The 18,232-nt window shown below is 37.7% G+C and overlaps 1 protein-coding gene across 2 annotated transcripts in view; it reads left to right on the top strand.

Annotated features, from left to right (window-relative positions):
• Nucleotides 1–266: 266 nt before the first annotated feature.
• Nucleotides 267–18,232, top strand: part of CDH12 (cadherin 12) — a 403,417-nt gene continuing 385,451 nt past the window's right edge. The window contains exons 1-2 of one of the 2 annotated variants that reach the window (XM_024122920.2): nt 267–324; nt 518–664. The gene's annotated coding sequence lies outside the window, so the exon portion shown is untranslated. Of the gene's footprint in view, nt 325–476; nt 665–18,232 lie in introns of those variants that run through there. The other variant, XM_024122919.1, reaches the window with a different exon arrangement.

Raw genomic sequence — 18,232 nt, 5'->3', positions numbered from 1 at the left:
GAAGGCAAGCCCAGCTATATCTTTTATCACATTGCTTTGAACATTTTTCAGCTTTCGTCCTGTCTTAACGAATCAGCTCTATCGGTCGATTAATTGTTTCACTGTACCTGCTATCTAACGCGAAGGCACCTGGCAGAACAGCAGGAGAAAGCACGTTTATTTAAGTCCTTCTGCGGCTGAACACTGTAGCTAATCTCCTTGCAAATTACAGTCAGAGTTGTAGTTCATCCATTAGGCTGGAAAAGACAAGAGTCCCAAGCAGCCCCGGTGCCTCTTCCAGTTCCCAGGAGACCCACTGACCCTGGCGTGTGTTGCCTGCGCAAAGTGAGTGTTTCCTGCTAATCAGGTCAATGATTATCGCCCAGCTCCGGGGACCTGACAGCAGCCTGTCACAGCAGTTAGGGAGCCACCAAACGTAGCACGCTCACCGAGGAGCTCCCGTTAAGAAATATCGCTTAGTCCTCATTTACTCACTGGAACCTCGGAGGATTTCAGCTTCTCTTTTTTGTTCTCTTAGACAGTGAGGGGCTCAGCATAAACAGGAAAAAGCAGCCGAGCATGCAGCTACTTGGAGGGTGTTGACTGAAAACTTCGCTCTCCCCACCCCGTTCACGGTTGATTCGACTGATTTCTCACCTCCTTCACAGTGAATATTTCAATTAAGGTAAGTGCCGCTTCATCTGAGTGACTGCGTCGAGCTGAATTTCTGCACTGAAACTTCTAACTGACTATACTGACATTCTGCACTGCAGCAAGTGACTGTTTCTGTCAGGAGAAGGCTTAGTTTACAAGCAATTGTCCTAGAATGAAACCCGGTGTTTGGGGATAATATTACAGAGCAATTTCTTTTGAAAGCTAAGTATTCTGCCTTGCATCAAGAGAAAATGAAAGGAAATATGAAAAGAGAGTGAATTTCTCATTTTACCTTTTTAAATAATCTAGAGAACTGTGCGGAACTGAGGTAACTTGATTTTGGTTGAAGTGCTTTGTTGATGTCATATGGCAAAAGCTCTCAGTCTAAAAGCTTCAAAGTTAAATCAGATGGAAAGAACATCTGCAAATGAGAGTTGAGATTTTGTGCAGCTTTTTACTTTAACAACGTCCCTGAGCTCCCTGTGGGTTGAAGGATTTAGGACTAAATCCCTGAATATTTTAATAGTGTCCATTTAGCAATTAAAATTTAAATAAAGTTTCTTATGTAGCTGTTAAGAAAAATGAACCAAAAAGAATTATCATACCACTGATATGATTTATAGTTTTTATATGAGAGGTGAATTTTTAATGAGATAATTTAATAAAAAGAAAAGTAAAGAAAATTACCTTCTTTCTAAAATACTTACTTTTGAAGGGAGAATTCTTTAATAATGGATTCAAATTAAATGTTTACTGACATCTTGGCTTTTATGTTTGAAGTTGTACTTTGTCATCAAACAAGAGTGAACTGATGTTGAACTTGTATTTTACATGGCTTAGGGCAATTATCTATGTAATTTAGACAAACTAGTCCACATTATTTCTTCTAAACCCTTTTTCCTCATAAGTTTGTTAAAAATATCTAGCGGGAATGGAAGCAACTCTTCCAAAGTTAGATTTAATTATCTGAACTTTTTCTTTTCTATTTTACTTTGCAAGTGTAAATATAGGCTGATGGTTTTCTCCCACATCATGGTAAATTTCTATATAATCAAAAAATAAAATGATTTTATCCATATAATTATGTATGACCAGTTGATTGTTTAGCACTCTAGCCACGTGAGTGAATAATAGCAACCACTTATCTTCTTATGATGCAGTACTTCAAAGTGATTTTCTAACAATGAGACAAATGCTATTTAAAATACAAATGTATACTGTCGTGAGATAATACTTACACAGATTGATTCCAATAACATCTGTTATGCTAAAGCACAAAGTAAAATGTTGCTGCTTTTGTGTAAAGATTTATAATGGTATCTTAACTGTGCTTTTTAAAAAGCGCACTCATATTTCATGAAATGTTGATTCTGCCCTCCTCCTGTGGGTATCCTGAGATGGGACATTTTATAAAGATGTCAGAACATTGTTTATATTAATTGGCCAGCCTTCCAAAATTCTCGAGAGAGCTTTTTAGGCTGAGGCTATTGCTTCCCCCACAGGAATAAACTATTTTTAGGATACCCATAGGCACTGATGTGTACTAGCTGGTTGTCTGTGTGTTTTAGCCAAAGCCTAAAGACGTTTATTTCTCTCTGTTGCACCGAGACTTCTATCTCTATTCTCCAGCGAGGTGGTTTTTCAACTGATTGAAGATACCTCAGAGAAGTGTTTGACTAGTCACTGTCTTTGAGTCTTTGGCATTTTCTTTTCTTACATTTTAAGCAACATGGATAAACAGGAAGAGGCAACATTAACCAAACCGGGTCACATTTGTTAGTAACAAACTTGTACATTGCTGATAACATCTCTGTATTATAAACTTTTCCTTGTGCCAAGTTCAAAATCCATGGTGATACCCTACCCACTGAGCTTTTATTAGATGTACTTAGTTGATGTATATGACCCTTGAAGGATGTGCTTAGTGTGTAATGGGATATTTATTTTAAAAACTGAAGATAGCTGTAGTTTTTATTTAAAAAGATATACTTAAAGTTTTTAAAGGTATTTTATCAGTGTAGTTGTCTTAATTTGCATTACACAGGCTGAAAAGAGAATGAAGAAAATCTTGGTTACACTTGAGAATTAGGAGCTGTTTATGTTCCGTAGCTGCCTCAGTCAGACATTTTTTCATATATTATCCCCAGGTTCCAGCTTACCTCTAAGTTCTAAACTGCATCCCGTTTTTCATTTATTTGATGGTAATTTATTCCTTCTGTGACATCAGAAAACATCTTGTAGGATAACCTCACTTAGAATAGGCAGTTTCAAAATTAAAAAAAAAAAATCTGTTAAAGCTTTATAAAACTTTTCTTAAGACTTATAACCTGCTCCTAGGTAGGTGGTATTTTCAATAAAAGTCAATGGGGTGAGGCAGTGTTTACCATGACTCCTAAATGCCAGACAGCTGGGGGTATAAATTTTGTATGTATGATTATATAATCATCAGGTCAAAATGATGACATTGGAGATAATTTACCCCAATTTTCCAGATGAAGAGATGCAGGCTGGCGACCTATGATTCAAGCTCAGGTCAGACAGAATTTAAAGCTCGTAATCTTTACACTATACTTTTTATCTCTTTATACATGGTGACCTATTCTGATACTCATGAATATCTGATAGTGCAACTTAATTATATCACCCTTAGAATAGTTTAATTCTTGGCTTACTCAAAATAAATGATTTTGTAAACTCCATAGCCAGCAGTGTTTGAAAGAAGCATATATTTTTTTCTTTGAGGTTCTGAAGGAGGTTAGTGCTCAAGTCTTTGCATCAAGCTGATTCTGATTACTACTGACAGAAAAAGCACTCTACTATAGGGTTAATCAGTACAGAAATTTAGTATCTGCAGTATAAACATCTTTCCAAGAGAGGTAGATATACTCTCAGGATAAAAATCAAATAAAGAGTAGAAATATAAATTCAATGCCACTTATATTGAAATGGAATTAAAAGGAAGTTAAGGAGAATTTATGTTCGTGGCAAAATACATTCACAATATTAAAAAAGATAAAGAAGTGAACAGAATTGAATGCTGGAAAGTAGACTAAAGAAAAAAAATAGATTCAAATGTACAGGAGTCTATTTGTTCTACCGACTTTACATAAGCCTTCCCAGATGTACACAGAGATTTGCTATAGCTAATTATGTTGATATTGTGACAATGTTATCCAAAGCAAAATCTGGTCCAATCTAGGACAAAAAGGGAGAGATGTTATAAAATTAGGATTGACCTGAAAAATCTAATATGATGAGCTCTCATATCCAAGGATGTGCTGAGATGTACCAGAAGCTGCATAGTTATAAAATATGATCCTTTCTTATGCTTCAACCAGTTCTCAAACACTTAAACAGATAATATTGAACCAGATACTGCAAATAACGGATTCAACAATGATTAGAAACATGATCAAGAAATGTATAATCTCCAGCCACCAGCCAGTTTACTTTCCATTCGCTAGATTTTATGGTAAGCTATTGGCTTTTTCTAGTTGTATATAAGAATAACAGGGCTTCCCTGGTGGCGCAGTGGTTGAGAGTCTGCCTGCCGATGCAGGGGACACGGGTTCGTGCCCCGGTCCGGGAAGATCCCACATGCCGCGGAGCGGCTGGGCCCGTGAGCCATGGCCGCTGAGCCTGCGCGTCCGGAGCCTGTGCTCTGCAACGGGAGAGGCCACAGCAGTGAGAGGCCCGCGTACCGCAAAAAAAAAAAAAAAAAAAAAACACAAAGAATAACAGAAAAACAAAGTATATATAGATAATCTTTATTCCTTTTCCAAAAGAATGGACATGATCTATAAACAGTAGTATTTCAGAGGAGCTTGTTATGCTGAGTATCCACCATGCGTAGGTCTCCCCACCCAGAAAGTATGACGTGTGTCTAGGCTCCACAAGCCACAGCAGATAATGACCAGAGATGAATGTACCCAGATCTATGACAGCCACCTCTAGAGTAGCCAATGGCTACCATGTAGCCTTTCAAAATAACCATGTCAATAAAGAATGTTTTATGTAACACATAGATAGATGATTTAGTGACCTTAAGTATAAATTCAGCATACCGTGGATAACCAGCAGTAGATGGGCAGGAGTAGAAATTGAGAAACCTAGAGATGATGGTCTGCAGAAATCATGAATAAGCTGAAATCATGAGGCTGGTAGGAAGGAAAGAAAAGTTAATTCCCTTAGGTCAATTAGAAGACAAACATTTTCTGACTCACCATAACGGCTAAGCACAAAAATAAAGGCGTGCTCCCTGTATAGAAGCAGAAAGACTGATGTTATCCTGGGTGGTATTCCAGACACACCATGCAATGGTGAGACTTCTTCCTGTTTTCCACATTTTTCTCTGTGGTTTCAGTTCCATTAACCAATTCAAGCTGAGCACATCTGTGTCTCTTACAAACTAAAAGCTTATAACTGGCCCAGCATCAGACATAGTCATAGTCTCAGTAGACAATGAATAAGGCAGAAATGTGTAGTGGCAGAAAGTACAGGTTCTGGGTTCAGCTACCTGGGTTCAAATCCCACTGAGGGTACTCGCTAGCTCTGTGACAAGTCAGTTAAGGTGTCCAAACTTTATTTTTATGACCTTTAAACTGGAGCGAGTAATAGTACTAATCCCACAGCAGTGCTGTGTGAAATAAAAATGATAATATAACATACTTACAATTACTCAGGTGCTCAGGAAATAATAGTTGTTATTATAAACCAGAAACCTTGTTTTTAGTCCCTCACCTTACCTGTCAAGTAGAGAAAATCCAGGACGTTCTTTCTCCTTAAAAACAATGCACACTTGGGCCTTACCAGAGCTGGAACCATGTCCTGACACTGTGTTTATATCAGTACATTTGAATTTTAGGAACATACACTTTTTCTTCTACTGGATTTAGACAGATGTGTGGATGTTACTTTAAAGAAAGTAACTTGGGAGCTGGCTTAGAGAAAACTTTCTATTTTGTCAATGGCTGCTTACATGCTATAAAACCAGACTTGAGTAGTTGACAACATAGAGAGTGTAGTGTGTGCATAGCTGAAATTATTCACTATTTTGTCTTTTACAGAAAAAGTGTGCTGGCTGCTTGTTTAGAAGAGAAACAAATTTATGAAACTAATCCATATGTTGTATGAGTTTATTATGAGCATAATAAATATTCTGTGGAATATTTGTAAACTATCTTGAAGATGACTATCTAAAAATCTATTTCCTGGTAGATTCAAGCCTATCATTTCCTCTTCTCTAACTTACCTATATCTTGCTGTGGGATTTAAATCCTCTAGTTATAAAGTTGAAAAGTTATCAAATACCATTTATGCATATATATGTGTATATGTATATGCAGAAGTATTTCATATTTTGTGTGTTGATTCAAGTAATCCCCATAAATAAAAGGTATTTTCTGCAATGGAATTCATCGTTTTCCATCCTCCAAGCCACGGATTCTTATGTTTTGCTATATATGGGAATCAGTGACTCTGTGCCTTAAAGTGGCAGATTTCTGAGGCTCATTCCTGGAGTACTGATTTTGTAGGTCTGAGAAAGGACCCAGGAAACACAGTTTTGAGATATATGCAGGTTATTCTGATAAAATCAGAATATATAGGAATGTGGCCTAATCACTGAGATTTAAACAACTTCCCAGGCAATTCTGACATGCAGACAAGGTTGAGGATTGCTGTTATAGAGCAGCACCTCCCAACTTGAATGGACATGCAAATTACCTGGGAGTCTTGTAGGAAGATTCCAGAGTGGAGCCCAAATTCTGCATTTCTACCGACCTCCCAGGGATACCGACACTGCTGGTCTATGAGAAATGCTGCTCTCATTCTCCACCATACTGCTCTATGGTTGCCCCTGGTAGGTAAGTATTCAAGGACCTACATAGGGTACGACTTACAGCCCAGCTTACCTGGGCTAAAGGTTGATAAAACTTCTCAAGAAGCTCTTTTGATTATAGAAGGATGATGGGACGTTGTAAGCCAGGTGAAATTTGAGAAACATTTTTTTTAATCTATCGTTGATTCCCACTACTCACTCTGGATATAGAGTAACTGGATGTTTTAGGAAAGCAACGTATTTCTAGCAGGTTTAATTCTTTGCATTGCTAACGCTTGCTAACAATATTTAATTCAAAGCATTGCTAACGTATTTCATTCTTTGCAGTTACGAAGGAGCAGGGTGATCATTGCTTTCCCAGACCCACTTCTCAATGTGTAGAAATTTTGGACTTTAGCACTCCCCAGGTTAGCTATATACCAAGGTTCCAAACTCATCACAAAAGGCCAACTTCTCAAACAGCATTTCAGTTCTCTTTATTCTAGGAATGCAGTCCTAAAACTTCATTATTTGTCACTTCAACTTTTCTTCTTTCTCAAAACTAAATGGCAAGGATATAGATTTCAGCTTTCGCCTCTATTTAACCTTTTCTCTCTTTCTGTTCCCAGCTGCCACATTTCATTGTTATTATTCAAATCTACAAAATACAAAGGGAAATATATTTCATTCGTATGGAAACAAATTTTGGATAAATTATATTAATATTTTTAAAATTACAAACCTGCCCATAGAATTCCGTTACTCTTCCATACTGTCTTCTTCTAGAATGCTCAACATTTTATTAACTGTACACTTTTAAATTTATTTGATTGTTATTTGTCTCCCTCTCTAATTACACTCGAATTAAACATTAGAATGTAAGCTCCATGAAGGCAGGGTTTTGTTTGTTTGTTTGTTTGTTTTATTCATAGCTGCAACCCAGTACCTAGAATAGGGCCTGGCATAGAGTAGATTTTCATAAAATATCCATTGAACAAAGAATGAATAGATATTCCAAACTAATAAATTAGTTATAAGGGCCGTGTGATAGGATTGAGGCAAGTACCTAAGATATGATACTTTTGCTTTTACGCAGTACTGGGTAAGACTCAAGCACATTTCCCCAAAGACTTACACTCATCCACTTAATGTACTTAGTTTTAGTGTGTCCCTCTTTAAGTGTCAGGTACTGGGCTAGATGCTATGGATACATGTTGACATGCCGTAATTCCTTTGAATAATGTTCTCTGCCTGTTGGTCAGGAGCAGACAAGGGAAAGACCAGTTGTAATACACTCTGGTGTGTAATTATGAAAAGACGTGTATGGGGTGTTATTAATGCCCAGGGAGAGCTCCTGACTTAACTTGGAGGGGTTGTGGAAAACTCACTAGAAGTCTCCTGAGCTATAAATGAAAGGATAGCTTGAATTAAGACAGACAGAAGAGGAGGGGTTAGAAGCTGCTCCTAGAAGTGACACTGTGTCCAAAGGCACAGAGAATTCCTGACCCCCTCCAGGACCACGTTAGTCTGACATAACGTTACAATAAAGTGTTGTATGTGTAATAAGAGGCAACTTTAGTTTTCTATGTGAAAAGGCGTTTGGATTCCAACCCAGGAATGATGGGGATCCATTAAAGAATTTTGAGAATTGGAGAGACAGAGTTATTGGTGCCCTATTCTGAATCTTGCATTATATTTTTCACTATTTCAAATCAAAATATGTATGTACACATACATTAAAAATACCTATGAAAATTAAAACAAAAATATATCAGGGGAGAAAATAAGCTCTTGGTGGGCTGAAGGGAGAGAGAATACGATATTCTTAAAATGCTGCACCCAGGATCTGTGAAAATTCGTATGCAGGACTTGAAACCAAACCAGAGGTTGAATGAGCGTGAAATTAGCCAAGGTTGTATCCATATGTGACTTTCAGGGGCTCTGTTTTGCAGGATTAGGAGAGCAAATTTATTTCCGTTTCAGAGTTCAGGAAAAATGGCAGACTCTGAATGGCCATATCTGCTAGTACTGACATGGAGTAGAAGTCACACTCTCCTACCTCCTGCCTAAGACCTAACAGAAAAACCTCTATTTCTGTCTGCATACTTGTAGGACAATCAAATTCAGCTATTCAAATTTAATGTCCCTGACATTCTTCGGAGGCTAACATTTTGACCCTTTCATTCTATAGGTATAATACGAGGTGTTAACTCTAGCGGAAACTGCTTCTTTTGTGCAGTACTTTGTGTTGTTGTTAACTATAGCTGACATTCAACAGGAGATGTCATTTACTCACAGTTTTTCTCTTACCGTTATACCCAGAATCACTCTTTTTGTTTCCTTCTCCTTGCTGTTAATCTGATAGTTACTGCTGATTCCCTGATGATGGTTTCTCCAGCAGGAACCATAATCTCTGTGAAGATCGGGACGTAGTTTCGTTCGCTGCTTAAGCCTTAGCACCTAGATCAGTGTCTATCATATAGCTGGTACTGATGTGTTAAAGGAAGGAAGGGTGAGAGAGAGAGAGAGAGAGAGAGAGAGAGAGAGAGAAAGAGAGGGAAGGAGGAAGGGATCAAGGCATCTTCCCATCTTGCTATCCTCTCTTTAATAGCTCAGCAAATGGCGCTATAACCTCCCCAATGGGCCAAGTGAGAAATCCAGCTATCATCTTTGCCTTACCGCTTTCCACATCTTACATATCCAATCAACATCTGGTCCTTTCCGTTCTGCCCTTTAAATCTGTCTCACTTGTGTTTGCAGCCTTGCCTCCCCACAGTTCACGCCTCTGTCATCTGTTACTTGCTATGTTACACTCTTCTTCTTCACAAAATAATGCTTCTTACCGCCAGAAGGTCGACCTCTCTAAGACAGTCTTGATCACATTACTCCCGTGTTAAAGATTTTCCTTGTAATTTCCGCTCTCTTTAGGCTATTATTCCAACCTTCGTGAGGCATCCATTTTTCTGGAAGTTCTGGATGCTGCATCCTCTTGAGTCTTACCTAACCTCTAGCAGCTTGGGTTCCTTATTCCTGAGATTTCACGTTCACTGCCTGTGATATTAAGTTAACTTTTTACCTGGCTAGATCTCTTGACCTGTAGAACACAAGATGTCACTTCATCCAGATAGATTTTGGCCACTACCAGTCTAGTAAAATGCTCCTCCTATCAGTTTCCATAATACACTTTATGCCCCTTCTACTCCAATCCCAGGACTCATTACACCACTGAATAATGCTAAATTCCAAACCCTTTGATGGCAGGCTGTATGTGTGTTTCATTCACTACCTTATTCCTGGTGACAGACACTAACATATACAAATTCTTTGTAAACAAGGACAGGTAATGTACTTCTCTGAATTCAAGGACAATAATTTATTCATCAGCTTCTTCCTTCCACTTGGGCAGTTAAATTCCTGCCATTCTGAAGAGAATTTTGCTGCTCCATGTCACCTTTATTAAATGTCAGAAAACACAAAAATATAGTACCAATTTGATTAATTCAAAAATTTGCCATGCCAGTAACTACTGATATTTGTTTAATGTATTTCATACATCTTATGGACTATGTAGATATCTTATCCTTTAATGAAGAGTAAAAATTGTTCACACACGTTTGGTAAAGGTCACCTATTTTCAATCAGCTCCTTTCTGTGTAATAACTGGTTGACATTTCTCATCCATTTGTGATCAATGAACATGCATATTTTAACTCAAATTCCATTCTCTTCAAAGTACCACTCTTATAGCTTCTTATTTCATAACTTGATGATGTTTAGGGCAGGGTAACTACACTAATTCTTGTCCTTAGGCTTTTTTATCTTTAAAGCAAAATAACTGGTAGAACAAACAATAGAAGGCTATACTTGAGAATCAATTGTCAAAAAGCACATCCTGAATAGATACGCTTTGACCTCATATGTTTAAGGAATGATTGCACTGTTATATTTAATATTACCATAAATAAACTGTACTTTATTGCTTGTCCTTTATATGTGGTGAGGTGAGATGTTCTAAAAATCCACAAAAAGTAAACAACAGCATTAATTCTGGAAAGTATTTCTCTCACAGATATTTAGAAGCAATCTTCCCTGGAACCATAATCCTCAAAAGGAAATTGCAGTCCTTGCAGAAACACAGTTTGGGTCATCCGGGTCTAGGTCTCTGGATTTTTCTAAAAGCCTTCACAAGGCACAAATGACATTTTAAATATCTTGTCAGGGGAAGAAGTGATTTTTAACGCAGATCCACCAAATATTTTTTTAAACCAGTGGCCCCAAAGGCAAACATCTGAAAGGCAGAGAGAAACATTAGCACCAAGATAAATGTCATGACTTGTGTCTAAGGAGGAACATCGTATTAAGATAATAGAGAAGTATCTCTTGTCAGAAAATAAAGAAGAGTAAACAGGTATAATACTCCATGATTCTATCTGTATCTACTTGGAAATATAATTAGATATCAGAATATTTCTTCTCTACCGGATGCTATGTTATTTTGTTTTTCTGATATTTTAGAAAAAAAAGAACAGATCCAATTATGCTCTGGTCTGCAGGCATGGGGAGAGGAGGACAGAGTTAGGCAGCAGCAAGTGAGCAGAGGTAACACGGAAGTAGGAAACGTAATGGAAGTGTCAAAACGATTCTTTTAAAGAAGAAAAGCTTGTTGTGTGATGGCCTGATAGCGTGTTACCCTTGTTCTTGACCAATATTCCAATTTATGAAGCTACCAACCCTTCCACACTCTTGCTGTCTTCTAGATCTTTCTTAGTCCAGTTTTTACAAACTCTGTGTTATATACCTCTCATACCTCTTTATGACCTATGACATAAAGCCTCTCCCTTGTCCTTTGTAGTAGTATCCTGCTCAAGAAGTTTGGTGATTCTGCTTTGAGTAGAAGCAGTAAAGTTAAAATGTGTTGCTTCCCAAAGTAGCTCATTCTGCCCTTGGAGGAACTGAACAAGGAAAACTTTTCCCTATTTTATTTTGTACTCATAGGTTAAATTCCGTACTCATACCTTAGAACCATGTAAATCAGGTATTAATTGTAGACAACATTAAGCTGGTTCTGAAAAGTGGGTATCAATCAATAAGCAAGGTGAAATTCTCTTTCATGTGAAAAGCCATTTACTTATCAACGGTGCCCAGGCACTGCATCTTCAGTGCTTTAGTGCTTCCTACGCAATCTGTGGTTCTGCATTTCTCCAATGTCCCCTTTTGGACACACTGCAGAATGGGGCTCTTGAGAAACCATTTACTCTCTTTCCTCTGATCCATACCAAATACAAAAATTACACCCTCTGTTCCTTTCTGCTTGCTTTACAAAAATATTAAAACTTGTCAGGGTTTGGTAAACATTTTAAAATCTTGAGGTTTGAAAAGGAGGGTGACCCTGCTAGCATTGAAATATTTCAGAGGCTTGGCTTTCCAAGAGGAAATTCCAGAATTAAAAGCGTTTTTGTCTACATAGAGCCATTAACCATGAGAGTAAAAGATACCCTCAAACATCAGCCTTGAGTTTTGTGTGCAAACTACTTGCTAGATGTAGCAGAATTGTTGAAGTAAAGTAGTAATACAAAGTAGGCTTTTCCTAGGTCCTGGAGCTACTTATCTAAACCTGACAAGAGCCTAACCTGCAGATGGAAGGAGTTTAGCATTTCGTTTGCTGGATGTATTTTAAATAGCAGACACAGTTTGTTAGGTGTTATGCTTTTTTGGCATTAGTTATGATTCTGACATAAAAATAAAAATATTTAAGAATATCAGAAATGCCTGTTTCCAGCATTTTCTACCAGGTAAACTGTCAGATAACACAACAGTCATCTCTATATCAAGTTCATAAAAGATGATCATTTGGTGTGTAAGATGAATTTAAAGTGTAGTTTCAGCACTGTTGGTAATTATATAAAATGACGGTACAATGTAAAAAATAAAAATGTTGTAGCATTATTCACTTAGCCAACATTATGAGTGCTTTTTGAGGGGGCATTGACTGAGAAGGGGTAAAAAAGGCGGGTGTCTGAGGTGCTAGAAATGGCCATCTGGATATGAATGGTGATTACATGGAGATATAGATAGATAGATAGATAGATAGATAGATAGACAGACATATACATAGTATGATTTTTAAATAATTAAAAAATTATCTATGCCACATGGTTAGCTAAAAACTTTCTTGTAATTATAAATAATTTGTTTCATTTCTTTTCAAATAATATTAAGACTGATTTTGAAGGAAATAATACTTATTTTATTAGGCTATTTTTATTATCATAATAGATTTTGTCCCACCAATTTGCAAGTGAAGAGCACCATGCCAAATCTCCTAGAGGTTTCAGACTGATTGCACACAGATACATAGAAACAAAATGAAGAAGCGTGTAAGAAATTTCTGCAAGAAGCATACAAATTTATACATCAGAAAAACCATACTTGCTTTGTTACTTTATAAATTTTAAAGATAATGATTTTGTTTATGAGGAGATCATATTGGGAGAGTTTGAAGCAGGAATGAAATAACCACCTCAAACTTTTAACTGGACAGATGTATCGTAGGAAAAAGTGATAATAACATCACAGTTTAGATGAGGACCCTACAATAAGGATGCTTTACCTGTACATGATTTCATAGAAAGCAATAAAAAAACAGTTTAGAATGAAACAGAAGAGTCTCCTAATCAGAATATAAGTAATGCTGCTGGCAGCTACTTCTTTTCCAAATCATCTCCCTGGAGGTCCCTGATGAAAAATACATTTCCCAAGACTATTTCCACCCTTTAAATTGGGATACTAAAGGCCCTTGACTTACACATGCAACTAGCAGTTTCTTACTAATTAGTATCTCATCATGGTATATTTTTATCTGATTGGCATTGAGAAAATGACCCACTCTGAACACTGTGTCGGTGAGAAGAGGAAAGGTCTATTGAATGAGATAATCAAAGGGAGAGAAGCCCCAGCCAGGAATGACTATGTGTCCCAAACTCACAGGTGCTTGACCCTGAGGGAGAGAGGAGCACAGAGGCAACAGGGAAAAAGTAACAGAGAATCCTGGACTAGGCTGAAGATGCTGTAGGAATTGTTCGAGAGCTGTTGCACATTGGAGTAAATTCCCTTATTCCATTTTCAGATATCCATTTTTATGGGGACAAGTAAGGGGATTTTGAAAGCTGTGTAACTTCCTCCACCTACTTGAGGTCAATTCAAGTGATTATATATGTGGCCTGCTTACCAGATGCTACCTGGAATGGAGCACTACAGATAGCCGTAGAGAAAATTCTAAGTTTCCTTCCAAATGAATAAAGTATCTATATTATATATAGATATATAAAGTATATATGTATGTATAAGTATATATACACAGGTACTGTACACATATATGCTTATATATACTTTTATTCATTCATACACATATAACACGTATGTACACATATATTCTCTCCCTCTCTCTCTCTATAAATATATATATATATATATATATGTATATATTTGTAAATGTATATATACAGACACACACATGCACACACACTATTTCCACCGGACTTCTGTAATACAATATGCAAAGCAAGTTGTAGCATGTTCTTATGTTCTTTTTTAATTCCATCTAGACATCTAGAGTTAAATTCTGTGATCAACAAGAATGCATGTTTCTTTTTTGTTATTACCAACAGGTTAACACTGAGAAAATGTGTTTGTGTGGGTGTGTGTATGTGTGAGTGAGAGAGAGAGAGAGACACCGTACAGAAAAAAGAGCCAGCATTTTATCCCAAGGCTTTTCTTCCCTCATGTTGAACTAAATTCAGGAACAAGAGAGTAAGGGAACGAAACTGGCAGAACATGCTCCGTTTGCAGAGGTTTATGTAAGAAGAGAAATCCTCCTAAGAAATAAATTTAGTGGCAATAGAGTAAGAGTGAGAGGGCTCTTGGTTTCTTGGTGTTTAAAATGCGTAAAATTAACACTTTATACTTCCTCATTGGTTTTTTTGAAAATTAAATGAGACAAAGTGTGAGAGGGCACCCATCATAGTACCTGATGAGTAGCTATTGCTCAAGGAAACAATAACAGTTTTTTCTTTGCCTTTCCCAAGCTTAAAGGGGTCACCAGGAAGCACATCCAGGACCGCAAAGTATACCTGAAAGGGGTAGTGATGTAATGATGATTAAAAAGAATGGGTTTTTCAGTTCAACAGATTGAAATTTCAATCTGACCATGATTTCCTACCTGTGTAGATTTAGGGAATTTTATTTTTTAAGGGCCTGGTTTCCTTCTCAAGTATAATACAGGTAATATTCATGACCTCAGAGGTTGCTATACAATGAGATGCCATAATAAATGTGCTTAGCAATGCACCTGACTTATAGCAAACACCCTGCCACTGTGGATATTAGCATTTATTACATTAACTGGGTGGCCCAGATCCCCATATTTTGCTGGCATTCCCTAGGAATTCTTTCAACCTCTCCAGGTTTTAGAGTTATCCGGGTCCCGGTTACAACCTTGACCCCCTGGGTCTCTAATAATTTCAAGCTAAGAAAGCCACTGTTTACCCAGAGGATGGAAAGCTGACTTTTATTGAGACCTATGAAAATGCAAATGTCTAAACCTGGGATAATGAAATAGGATCTTATTTTCATCAAGTACCACCTTTATGGTAGCTCAGGACCCACTGCCTTGATTCCTGCACCTCAGCTACTCAAAAGTCTCCCCTGGCTGTTGGTGAAAACTCCCAAAGTTGCTTTCAGAACAAGATTCTTGTGTTTCCCTCTCTGACCTCCTGCCTTCTGCCAGGGGAGAACCCGCTGCTGAAGTCTCTTGGGAGATCACAGCTCCTCTGGACAACACTGTCCTCTGTCCTGGTCTCACTGTTCACACAAGTGCAGCTACAGGAAAAGTACACTGTCCTTCCCTTTATCGCTTTTTACTTACAACTTCAGCTTGTGCTTTTCACTAAGGTCACACAGCATATGCAGACCAAGTGGCAAGTTTTCTCATAAAGTAGAGGAACCATGGAAAGGAGTAGGATGCAGAAGACATAAACCACGTGCCAGGCAAGGTGTCAGCTCTGAAGCCTGCAGGCCTGGTGCCTGAACGTGTCATCTCTGTGAGCCCTCACTTGTCATTGGCCAGGGATCAGCTCTCTGCTCCCAGCCAAACTACTTTGCAATAGATCTTCCTGCACAGAGGCCAGGACCCAGCTCCAGTGAAGCATCAGAGACAGAACTTCAGACTCCATCCTGGGCTTTCATTTTGGAACCCTCATTTTCATTTCCAGATTCTAACTCTTGTGAGAATGTCCACTCATTTCAACTAAAAACCTTCTTCACTTCTGCCCACTAAGCTATTCTAAATAGAAAAATTAGAAGAAAATAATCCTGCATCAATTCAATCTGTATTAGTCATTCTTTTTTTTAAAGTGTACAATTTAATGGTTTTTATTATGTTCATAGATGTTTGCAACCATCATCACAGTGAGTTTTATACAACATTTTAATCACCTCAAAAAGAAATCCTGTATCTTTAGCTATCATCCCCCATTCTTTGTCAATCCTCCCCCAACCCCTGTTGTAAGCAGCCACTAATCTAGTTTCTGTCTCTGTAGACTGCCTATTCTAGACATTTTATATTAATGGAACCATATCATATGTGGTCTTTTGTGAATGGCTACTTTCACTTGGCATAATGTTTTCAAGGTTTGTCCTTTTTGTAATATTCCATTACATGGACATACAACAAGAGAAAAGGGAACCCTCTTGCACTGTTGGTGAGAATGTAAATTGATACAGCCACTATGGAGAACAGTATGGAGGTTTCTTAAAAAGCTAAAAATAGAACTATCATATGACCCAGCAATCCCACTACTGGGCATATACCCTGAGAAAACTCCATCGACAGATGAATGGATAAAGAAGATGTGGCACATATATACAATGGAATATTACTCAGCCATAAAAAGAAACGAAATTGAGTTATTTGTAGTGAGGTGGATGGACCCAGAGTCTGTCATACAGAGTGATGTATTAGTCATTCTTAAATGATACTTTGTGCAGGCTATCACTTATCCAGTGGTTGAACTGGGCCAAACCAATTTCTTATTCATTCTCTTCTGCAGTGAAACTGTGCAGTAGAGTCTGCTGGTCCATTCAGCAATCCTCTTGGGTCTTTGCTCCCGGAAAACAACTATATGAACACTCGTAAAAACATGGATCTCCTCAAGAATGCACCTAGTAAATTTGGCAGCTTAAATAAATTTGTACACATACAAAAAAAAAATTCAAAGAAGCAACCACCGACCTGAAAAGACCTAGCTCTAATCCCTAATAAAAATAAAATGATTAGCTTCTTATTCTACATTGTACATATTCAAAAAATGGGGTGATATTCAGACAAAGTGAAACTCTACCCCAAAGGTCTCTCATGAATCCATAGGTAATCCTCAATACCTAGGAAAGCAACCTGCAAAAAGAAGGGATAAATACATATATGTTGTTGAAAGCATAAAGGAAATAGGAGTTTATCCATCATCTAATATTTACAGCTTAAAAAGCATTACTTTGGAATCGAGTTTCAACCAAGTTACGCTGTTACATTTCTTTAAGCTCTTGGTTGGAATTCTGAATATGTTTTCTCAAAGAAACATTAAGCCCAAATTTGGGAAGTTATAAGACCTTTAGTTCACATTAGACTTTACATTCATACAAACTGGTAAGAACATTTATTGCTCAAAACAAACAAAATACTTATATTTAACACTAATATATGAGTTAGATAAAATAAAATATATTTGATAAACTTACCACTTTCCCCAGCTTGCATTTTTAAAACCTGAACGTCTTCCTAAACTGTGATAACTTTCCCCCAAACTTCCTCTCTGTACCATGGTTCTCAGTTTTGTCTTAACTGTGTAACTGCATCTGCATATTTGCTGTTTTTCTCTTAAATCCAGGTCTTCATTTGAGACTCAGCCTCCTCTTCCATATCCTGGCCTCCATTCTCTTCTTTTTCATGCCAGTACGCCCTGCCGTGATCTGTGTAAAGTACAAAATTAACCTCACTATTTCCCACATAAAGCCTCCACTGGCTCTCTGCTGTCTACAAAATCAGCTCCAGTCTTCCTGACATGGATATGAGGACACACCCTCAACTTCTCCCACCCCCGCCCCCATATCCCTTGCCATTCCTTCCCCTGTGCATTACCCTTTAGTCACTGGGAATAATTCGCTGTCACATGAGTAAGCATGTATGTATGCTCTTGCCCACACACATACACACATCCTTAATGACATTTTGGCCCTTGGTGCTATTCGTCCATGCTATCCCCATGAGATGTATCTGCACTTCTCCTCATGTTATCTGTATACTCCTCCATAACTTTTCTGGCTAATTCCTATTCTCTCTTCCAAGCTCAGAACTGACATCGCTTTCACTAGAACACTCTCTTTGATCTCCAGCCATCAGCCTAATTGATTATCTACAGGATACCTCAGAGATAGTGCAGGTTTGGTTCCAGACCATCGCAACAAGGCAAATATCCCAATAAAGCGAGTCACACACAGTTTTTGGCTTCCCAGTGCATATAAAAGTTGTTTCTACTATTCTGTAGTCTATTAAGTGTGCAATAGCGTTACATCTAAAAAACAATGTACACACCTTAATTTAAAAGTACTTTATTGTTGGAAAAATGCTAACCATTGTCTGAGCCTTCAGCGAGTTGTAACCTTTTTGCAATAGGAACGTCAAAGATCACTGATCACAGATCAACTTAACAAATATAGTAATAAGATTGA

This window comes from Physeter macrocephalus, chromosome 8, assembly GCF_002837175.3.
Source record: "Physeter macrocephalus isolate SW-GA chromosome 8, ASM283717v5, whole genome shotgun sequence".
In the NCBI taxonomy this organism is placed as follows: domain Eukaryota; kingdom Metazoa; phylum Chordata; class Mammalia; order Artiodactyla; family Physeteridae; genus Physeter; species Physeter macrocephalus.
Note: the sequence above shows the minus strand (reverse complement) of the source record. Positions and strands in the feature narration are given on the sequence as shown.